Source organism: Penaeus japonicus, unplaced genomic scaffold (assembly GCF_977035675.1).
Source record: "Penaeus japonicus unplaced genomic scaffold, GWHDUDI00000001_assembly GWHDUDI00000043, whole genome shotgun sequence".
Lineage (NCBI taxonomy): Eukaryota > Metazoa > Arthropoda > Malacostraca > Decapoda > Penaeidae > Penaeus > Penaeus japonicus.
Window position 1 is genome coordinate 3,906,948 of NW_028234445.1, and position 10,362 is coordinate 3,917,309.

Below are 10,362 nucleotides of genomic sequence, written 5' to 3' on the forward strand. Positions count from 1 at the left end.
CATAGAGAGGAGGCGAGAACCTCCCCCTCGGCCAGCTGGTACTCAGACGCCACAGGCTATGAGTCGCTGATACTCTCCCCTAAAATACCAAGGCAAGCCGAAGTCAATCTTCACAAACTGAGATTAGGCTACCCTTGTGCGTGGCAAATCATACCCACTATTGGACATGATGAGCGATGCTGTAGACATTGTGGCGCGCCGGACGCCAAGATAGAGCAATATCTGATGGAATGCGAGCACACTCGCTTCCTCAGGCAGGGCCCAGAGACGACAGCCGCCGGGCTGGTAAGGCGGCTATGCCTATTGCTTTCCCCCTGGCAACTGCTCCAACCGCCACGGTAAGCATTCAGTGATGATGATCAGATGAGTCAGCACTTATAGCTGGCAAATCTCTCTGAACTGAACTGAACAAAGTCATGGCATTCAATTTCGATCTTTACTGAGGCAGGGCGCACCTTTATGTAACGTAATCGAGGGCGATTGCGCTTGAACGGCGCCGTCGACCGCGACAGTGTTGATTATCGTTATGTTAGAACCAAAAAGGAATTGAGAGAAAAAAATACAACTACTAAATCCGATCCTAAAAATACCAAAGATGATATAGAATACGAATTAGAACTATTCTGATAACGAAAAAGATTATAGTTAAATGCGCTGATCACCGCCGTTATATAAAAGCAAGAAGGCATTGACAGAAAAAAATGGGAAAGGAATTTTAAAAATGCAAATACTAAATATGATCTTAAAAGTACCAAAGATGATTTAAATACAAATTAGAACCATTCTGATAATGAAAAGGATCATAACTAAATACGCTGATTATCGTTATATTAGAGCAAAAAGAAAAAAAGGAAAAGAAAAAAATACAACTACTAAATACGATCCTAAAAATATAAAAGAGAATAGAAATGCAAATTAGAATCATTCTGATAATGAAAAGGACTATAGATAAATGCGCTGATTAACGTTATATTAGAGATAAAAAGGAATTAAGAGAAAATAGGAAAGATCATAAAAATGCTATTAAATACTATACTGATAAGAAATACATATTAGAACTTATCTGATAATAAAAAAAATTACAGTTAAATGCGATGATTGCAGTCACTAAAGATGAATTAAATACAAATTGGAACCATTGTGATAATGAAAAGAATTATAGCTGAATACGCTGACTAACGTTATATTAGAGGAAAAAAAAATTGAGAGAAAAAGGGAGAGAAAAAAATGCTACTAATTAAATACGATACTAAAATACCAAAGATGATAAAGAGTACGAATTAGAACGACCCTAAAAGCACTACAGTCAAATGCACTGATTATCGTTTTGCTTTGTGCTCTAATAAAAAGCAGAAAGCAATTGAGAGAAAAAAAACACGATCCTAAAAATACCAAAGATGATTTGAATACAAATTCGAACCATTTTGATAATGAAAAGGACTGACTATCGTTATATTAGAGGAAAAAAGATTTGAGAGAAAAAAGGGTGAAGAAAAAAAAAGCAACTACTGAATACGATCCTTAAAATACCACAGATGATAAAAAATTACAAATTAGAACTATTCTGATATTGTAAAGGATTATAGTTAAATGCGGTGATTACCGTTATATTAGAGCAAAAAGGAATTGAGAGAGAAAAGGGGAAAGAAAAACAAATGCAAATACTAAATACGATCTTAAAAATACTAAAGATAATAAAAGATACAAATTAAAACTATTCTGATAATAAAAATGATTGCAGATAAATATTAGAGCAAAACGGAATTAAGAGTAAAATTTAAAAAAAGGACGATCTTTATAATGCCAAAGATGATTTAAATACAAATTAGATTAATTTTGATAATGATAAATGCCACTAGTAAATACGATCATAAATAAACAAAATTGATAAAAAGTATATATATATATATATATATTAGAACTATTCTGATAATGAAAAGGATTAAAGAGCAAAAAGGAATTGAGAGAATAAAAAATAGGAAAAAATGCCACTACTAAATGCTAAAAGATGTTTTAAAAAAATACATGTTAGGACTATCATGATAATAAAAAGAATTACAGTTAAATGCGACGATTATCGCTATATTAGAGGGAAAAGGAACTGAGAGAAAAAAAAGGGGAAAGAAAAAAAAATCCCACTACTAAATGCGATCCTAACAATACCAAAGATATCAAGTTTAGAACTATTCTGATAATGAAAAGGATTATCGTTATACTACAGCAAAAAGGAGAAAGAAAAAAATTCCCACTACTAAATACGATCCTAAAAATACCAAAGATGATAAAAAAAAATACAAATTAGAACTATTCTGATAATGAAAAGAATTACAGATAAATGCGCTGATTATCGTTATACTTGACCAAAATGGAATTGAGAGAAAAAGGAGAAAAAAATGCTACTACGAAATACGATCCTAGAAATACCAAAGATGATTAAAAAATACAAATTAGAATTATTCTGAATTACAGTTAAATTGCGCTGATTATCGTTATATTAGAGCATAAAGGAACTGAGAGCAAAAAGGGAAAAACAAAAATGGTACTACTAAATACGATCCTAAAAATACGAGTGATAAAAAATACAAATGAAAAGGATAGCAGTTAAATTAACTGCTCTCGATATATCAGAGCAAAATGGAATTGAGAGAAAAAAGAGGAAAGAAAAAAATACCACTACTAAATACGATGCTAAAAGTACCAAAGATGATATAGAAAATACAATTTAGAATAATTCCAATAATGAAAGGAATTATAGTTAAGTGCGCTGATTGTCGTTATATTAGAGCAAAAAGGAATTGAGAGAAAAAAAATACGATCCTAAAAATATCAATGATGATAATAAGATACACGTTGGAATTATTTTGATAATGAAAAGGATTACAGTTAAATACGCTGATTATCGTTATATAAGAGCAAAAACGAACTGAGAAAAAAAGGAGAAATAAAAAAGGCCACTAATATATACCATCCTAAAAAAAACAAAGATTAAAAAAATAAAATTATTCTGATAGTGAAAGAGATTAATTCACTGATTACGGTTATATTAGAGCAAAATGGAATTAAAAGAAAAAAGCTGAAATGAGAAAAAATGCAACTATTAAATTCGATCATAAAAATACCAAAGATGATAAAAATTCAAATTTGAACTATTCTGATAATGAAAAGGATCACAATTAAGTACGCTGATTATCGGTATATTAGAGCAAAAATAAATCGAGGGAAAAAAGCGGGAAAGAAAAAAAATGCAACTTCTAAATCAAATACCAAAGATGATAAATAATATACATTCGAACTATTCAGATAATGAAAAGGATTACAGTTAAATGCGCTGATTATCGCTATAATAGAGCAAAATGGAATTCAGAGAAAAAAAGGGGGGGGGAAAGAAAAAAAATGCAACTAAATACGATCCTAAAAATACCAAAAATTATAAAAAAAAAGAACTATTCTGATAATTAGAAGGGTTACAGATAAAGGCGCTGATTATCGTTATATTAGGGCAAAATGGAATTGAGAGAAAAAAGGGGAAAAATGCAGCTACTAATTACGATCGTAAAAATACCAAAGATGATAAAAAAAAAAATACAAATTAGAAGCATTCGATAAATAAAAAGTCTATAGTTTAATACGGTGATTATCGTTATATCAGAGCAAAAAGGAATCAAGAGAAAAAAAAAGAAAGAAAAAGAATGCAACTACTAAATACGATCCTAAAAATACCAAAGATGATAAAAAATAAAAATTAGAACTATTCTGATAATGTAAAGGATTAGAGTTGAATGTGCTGATTATTGTTATATTAGACCAAAAAGGAACTGAGAGAAAAAAAACGGAAAGAAAAAAAAATGGTACTATTAAATACGATCCTAAAAATAATATATATGATAATAAATTCAAGATAGAACTATTCTGATAATGAAAAGGATTACAATTAAGTGCACTGGTTATCGTTATATTAGTGCAAAAAAGAATTGAGCGAAAAGAAACGAGAAAGAAAAAAAAAACATAATTGTTAAATACGATCCTAAAAATACCGAAGATGATTCTGATAATGAAAAGTATTATAGGTAAATGATCTGATTATCGTTATATTAGAGCAAAATGATATTTAGAGAAAAAAGGGGAAAGAAAAAAAAATACAACTACTTAATACAATCCTAAAAATACCAGAGATGATAAAACATACCAATTAGAACTATTCTGATAATGATCCTTTAAGTTATATTTTGTACTTTCATCATCTTCCGTATTTTTAGAATCGTATTTAGTTGCATTTATTTTTTTTTCTCCTGTTTTTCTCTTAATTAATTCCTCTTTTTTTCTCTCTCTAATATAACGACAATCAGTGCATTTAACTATAGTTCTTTTAACCATCAGAATTCATTTACACAAGCGAAGAGCTGCCAAACAAAACAGATGCAGTAAACAGGTATACGTAATGACCTAAAACAACGGGTGTGCACCTTCAGGCCAATTTCAGTGTTTAAATAGTGTTAATGAACTTGCATTTGCCATGAGATAGTTAATATAAATCCTCTTCTACCCATGCCTACACATGCACACGCACACACACCCCTACACACGCACGCACACACACACACACACGCCTACACATACACAAGCCTACACGCACACGCCTACAGACACACACGCCTACACACACATATACACACCCCTACAGACACACATACCCCTACACACACACACACACACACCGCTACACACACACACACACACACACACACACACACACACACACACACACACACACACACACACACACACACACACACACACACACACACACACACACACACACACACACACACACACACACACACACACACACACACCGCTACACACACACACCGCTACACACACACACACACACACACACACACACACACACACACACACACACACCGCTACACACACACACACACACACACTAGAATTATTTGAAAGTCTAAACTTGTGCTTATGACAGAGAATGAGTTCGAGAGTGTAGAACGTAAATAGGGTTATAGTTCTGTCTGTGAAAGTATTTTATTGTCAGTTTAATACTCCAACTATTAGAGAAAAAAGGGGAGAGAAAAAAAACTACAACTACTAAATATGATCCTGAAAATACCAAAGATGATAAAAATACAAATTAGAACCATTCAGATAATGAAAAGGGGTAAAGCTAATCGCGCTGATTACCGTTATATTAGAGCAAAAAGGAATTGAGAAAAAAAGAAAAGAAAAAGAAAACGATCCTATTAATAACAAAGATGATTAAATTACAAATTAGAACTATTCTGATAATGAAAAGAACCATAGTTAAATGCGCTGATTGGAGCATCTTTGTATAAAAATACAAATTAGAACCATTCTGATAATGAAATGAATTATGGTTTAATGCGCTGATTACCGTTATATTAGACCAAAAAGGAATTGAGAGAAAAAAGGGGAAAGAAAAAAAAGGCAACTACTAAATGCGATCCTAAAAATACCAAATATGATTTCAAAAAATACAAATTAGAACTATTCTGATAATGAAAAGGATTATAGCTAAATACGCTGATTATCGTTCTATCAGAGCAAAAGGGAATTTAGAGAAAAAAAGGGGGGGAAGTACAACTACTAAATACAATCTTAAAAATACAAAATTATAAAAATACTAATTAGAACCATACGGATAATGAAAAGGACTATAGTTAAATGTGATGATTATCGTTATATTCAAGCAAAAAGGAATTGAAAGAAAAAAGGGGAAAAAAGAAAATACTAAATACGATCCTAAAAATACCAAAGATGATAAAAAATAAAAATTAGAACTATTCTGATAATGAAAAGGATTGTAGTTAAATGAGCTGATTATCGTTAAATTAGAGCAAAAAGAAATCGAGAGAAAAAAGGGGAAAGAAAAAAACTACTAGATATGATCCTAAAAATACCAAAGGTAATCAAAATACGAGCTAAAACCATTCTGATAAGTACACTGATTATCGTTACATTGGCGCAAAAGGAATTGAGAGAAAAAAAGGGGAAAATACAACTACTAAAAATACCAAAGATAATAAAAATACAAATTAGAACCGTTCTGACAACAAAAAGGACTCTAGTTAAATGTACTGATTACCGTTATATTAGAGCAAAAAGGAATTGTGAGAAAAAAATGGAAAGAAAAAAACTACTAGATATGATCCTAAAAATACCAAAGATGATAAAGAATAGAAATTAAACTATCATGATAATAAAAAGGATCATAGTTAAAGGCGCCGATTATAGTTATGTTAGAGCTAAAAGGAATTGAGAGAAAAAAGGGGAAAGAAAAAAAACTACTAAATACGATCCTAAAAATACCAAATATGATGAAAATACAAATTACAACCATTCTGATAATGAAATGAGTGGCGCAAGGAGAAGAGAGTGCACACTCCGCTCACCACCACCACTGCGCATCGGTGCTAGCTAGACAAGGTGCTTCGAACTAGGTGGTTGAATAATCGTGGCTCGCAAAACCATTCGGATAATGAAAAGAATTAAAGTTCATTGCGCTGATAATAGTTATATGAGACGAAAAGGAATTGAGAGAAAAAAAAACAAAGATGATTAAAATACAAATTAGGACCATTCTGATAATAAAAAAGGATTATAGCTAAATACGCTGATTCTCCATATATTAGAGTAAAAATGAATTGAGAAAATAAGGGAAAGAAAAAATATTAAATACAATCCTAAAAATACCAAAGATGATAAAAATACAAATTAGAACCATTCTGATAATGAAAAGGACTATAGTTAAATGCGCTGATTATCGTTATATTAGAGGAAAAGGGGATTGAGAGAAAAAAGGGGAAAGAAAAAAAATGTAACTACTAAATACGGTCCCAAAAATATAAAGGATGATAAAAATACAATTTATAACCATTCTGATAATGAAATACACTGAACTGATTATCGTTATATTAGAGCAAAAAGTATTAAGATATCCTAAAATACCAAAGATGATGAAAATACAAACTTAAAATCGTTGATTATCGTTATATTAGAGGAAAAATGCATTGATAGATAAAAAGAGAAAGAAAAAGAAATGCAACTACTAAATTCGATCCAAAAAATACCAAAGATGATAAAAAAAAACAAATTAGAACTATTCTGATAATGAAAAGGATTATAGTTAAATGAGCTGATTATCGTAATATTAGAGGAAAAAGAAATAAGGAGAAAAAGGGGAAAGAAAAAAAATGCTACAACAAAATACGACCCTAAAAGTACCAAAGATAATAAAAATACAAATTAGAACCATTCCGATCATGAAAAGAACTATAGTTAAATGCGTTGATTATTGTTATATTAGAGCAAAAGGGAATTAAGAGAGAAGAGGGGAATGAACATAATATGCAACTACTTAATACGATCCTGAATGAACAAAGATGATAAAGAATACAAATTAGAACTATTCTGATAATGAAAAGGACTACAGTTAAATATTAGAGGAAAAACTAATTGAAAGGGGAAAAAATAGGAAAGATAAAAAAGCGACGACCCTAAAAATACCAGAGATGGATAATTTCCAAATTATAACTATTTTGATGATTTAAAGGATTACAGCTAAATTCGCTGATTATCGTTATATTTGAGAAAAAAAAAAATTGAGAGAAAAAAGGGAAGAGAATGAAAATTCAACAACTAAATACGATCCCCAAAATATCAAAGATTACAAACATAAAATTTATAACCATTTTGATAATGAAAAGGATTATAGTTAAATACGCTGATTATCGTTATATTGGAGCAAAACGGAATTCGGATTAAAAAAGGGGAAAGAAAAGAAAATACAACTACTAGATACGATCATGAAAATACTAAAGATGATAAAAGTAGAAATTAGAACTATTCTGATAAATACGCTGATTATCGTTCTATTAGACAAAAAAGGAGTTGAGGGGAAAGAAAGACAACGATCCTAAAATACTAAAGACGATTAAAATACAAATCAGAACCATTCTGATCATATAAAAGGATTACAGCTAAATACGCTGATTATCGTTTTATGAGAGCAAAAAGGAATCGAATACCTAAAAATACCAAATATGATAAAAATACAAATTGAAACCATTCTTATAATGAAAAAAACTAACTAAATGCGTTGGTTATCGTTATATTATAGAAAACAGAAAATTATAGAAAACATGGGAAATAAGAGGAAATACAAGTAGTAATTACGATCTTAAAAGTACCAAAGATAATGAAAATACAAATTAGAACCGTTCTAATCATGAAAAGTACTATAGTTAAATACTTTGATTATCGTTATATTAGAGCCAAAGGAAATTGAGAGGAAAAAAGGGGAAAGAAAAAAATTAAACCACTAAATTCGATCCTAAAAAAACCAAAGATGGTAAAAAATAGAAATTATGAATATTCTGATAATGAAAAAAATTATAGTTAAATGCTCTGATTATCGTTTTATCAGAGCAAAAAGTAATTTAGAGAAAAAAAGGAGAAAGAAAAACAATACAACTACTATATACGAAAAAATTATATTACAACAAAAAGAAATTGAGAGAAAAAAGGGGAAAGAAAAAAATACAATTACTACATACTATCCTAAAAATACAAAAAATGATAAAAAATAGAAATTCAAACTATTCCGATAATTAAAAGGATTATAGTTAGTTGTGCTGATTATCATTATATGGGAGCAAAAAGGAATTGAGAGAAAAAAGGGGGAAAAATATAATTACGAAATAAGATCCTGATGATACAAAAGATGGTAAAAATATAAATTAGAACCATTCTCATAATGAAAAAGACAAATTAAAATTATTCCGATAATGAAAAGGATTATAGCTAAATATGCTGATTATCGAAATATTAGAAAAAAGGAGGAAACAACACAACTACTAAATATGATCTTGAAAATACCAAAGATGATAAAAAACAAATTAGAAACATTCTGATAATGAAAAGGATTATAGCTAAATACGCTGATTATCGTTATAATACAGAGAAAGGAATTGAGAGAATAGGGAAAAGGAAAAAATGCAAAAATACCAAAGATGATAAGAAATACAAATGAGAACTATTTTGATAAAGGAAATTATTATAGTTAAATGCGCTGATTATCATTATATTAGAGCAAAAAGGAACTGAGAGAAAAAAGGGGAAAAAATGATGATCCCAAAAATACCAAAGATGATTAAAAAAAACAAATGAAACCATTCTGATAATGAAAAGGATCATAGCTAAATACGCTTATTATCGTTATATTAGGGCATAAAGGTATTGAGAGAAAAAGGGGGAAAGAAAAAAATGCAACTGCCCAAAACTATTCTAAAAATACCAAAGATGATAAATTATTAAAATATGAACCATTCTGATAATGAAAAGGACTCTAGTTAAATGCGCTGATTATCGTTATATTAGACAAAAAGGAATTTAGAGAAAAAAGGGGAAAGAAAAATAGATGCAACTACTAAATACGATCCTTAAAATAGCAAATATGATAATATATATAAATGAAACTATTCTGATCATGAAAAGGATTATAGAAATAAGCTGATTATAGTTATATTAGAGTAAAAGGAATTGAGATGAAAAAGGGGAGGGAAAAAAGAAAACAACTATCCTAAATATACCAAAGATCATTAAATCATGAATTAGAAAAGGATGATACTAAATGCGGAAAAAATGGAGCTACAGATGATAACAAAATACGAATTAGAACTATTCTGATAATGTAAAGGTTTATAGTTAAATAAATTGATTATCGTTATACTAGAGAAAAAAGGAATTGAAAGAAAAAAGGGGAAAGCAAAAAACATACTAAATACGATCTTAAAAATACCAAAGATAATGACAATCTTATAATGACAATGATAATAGTTAAATAAGCGTATTATTATATATTAAAGTAAATACGATCCTAAAAATACCAAGCACTATAAAAATAGGAATCAGAACTATTCTGATAATGAAAACGACTATACTTAAATGCGGTGATTATCGTTATATTAGAGCAAAAGGGAAATGAGAGAAAAAAATGGGAAAGAAAAAAATGGAACTATAAAATACGACCCTAAAAATACCAAAGATAAAAAATGCAAATTAGACCTCTTCTGATGAAGAGAAGGATTATAGTGAAATGCGCAGATTATCGTTATATTAGAGCCAAAAGGAATGGAGAGATAAAAAAGGGAAAGATAGAAAAACAAAACAAAAAATAAACAACAATCCTAAAAATACCAAAGATGATTAAAATGCAAATTAGAACCATTCTGATAATGGAAAGGACTATAGTCAAATGCGCTGATTATCGTTATAATAGAAGAAAAATGAATTGAGAGAAAAAAGGGGAAAGAAAAAACTACT